Here is a 1046-nt window from a genome sequence, read left to right on the forward strand (position 1 = left end):
GGGGGGGGGAGTCACTGGGAGGTCTCACTAAGTTGCTAAGTTGCCTGGTCTGGGCCTGAATTTGTGATTCTCCTGCCTCAGCCTCCCCAGTGCTAAGATGACAAGTGTACACAGGCTCTGGTTCTAAAATTATTTTGTATGTACTTACTGTAAATTCTAACTCTGTATTTACTTTATTATTGGTTTTCAATTTTGAGGTATGCTCTGGACATACAGTTCAGGCTGGCCTTGAACTATGTATCCAAACTCTCAGGATCTTCCTGAGTGCTGGGACTACAGGAGTGCACCACCACACCTCACCTCTTCAAATTTAAGCACCATAATCTTGTCTAGGAACTGCGATATTTGACATCTTAAAATACATCTTTCTGCTATCTGGCATTTCTTCTTTTTTTAATGTACAGGGTCTACAGGGTCTCACTGCGCAGATCAGACTTGTAGTGATCCTCCTGTTTTCAGCCTCCCATTTTGCTGGGATTACAGGCGAGCACCGCCAAGCCCAATCTCAGCACGCGCGGGGAGGGGGGGGGCAGCACGGCTTGCAGGGGATCGAACCCCGTGCCTGCGGCCGCCTAAGCAGGCACTTCAATCTGCTGAGCTATGTGACCAACCGTTGCTCTCTGGTATTTCTACTGCTTCTTGCTCATGATGTCATTTCCTTGAATTCTTTATTGCTTGTGGTTTCCTGGGAACCACTCATTGGCCCCAATTATTAACGGGAATGAGGTCTCTTTTCTTTTATAACCTCTTCTTCATTCAGTATCCAAGAGTCTTTCGGTGTCCCTTGGAGGTGGGATAAGGGGCCTGGAGCCCCTGCGGCGTCACCTTTGCTGCGAAGACGCAGGCCTTTGAGATTCCAGAATTACACCCTCGGGAAGGCTGCTGGGCTCCGTTTCCAGAACCGTGCACCCACAAGGCCAGCCAAGCACGCCTTGGATTTGCAAACAGCAGTTCCCGCCACCTGGCCCAAAATGCCTCAGAGTTCAGACGTCGCTTACCTCCGGGTTCTTGGAGGTGGGGATCTAGCAGGAGATCTAGCTCCAGCT

The sequence above is a fragment of the Octodon degus genome, unplaced genomic scaffold (assembly GCF_000260255.1).
Source record: "Octodon degus isolate 3935 unplaced genomic scaffold, OctDeg1.0 scaffold00056, whole genome shotgun sequence".
In the NCBI taxonomy this organism is placed as follows: Eukaryota; Metazoa; Chordata; class Mammalia; order Rodentia; family Octodontidae; genus Octodon; species Octodon degus.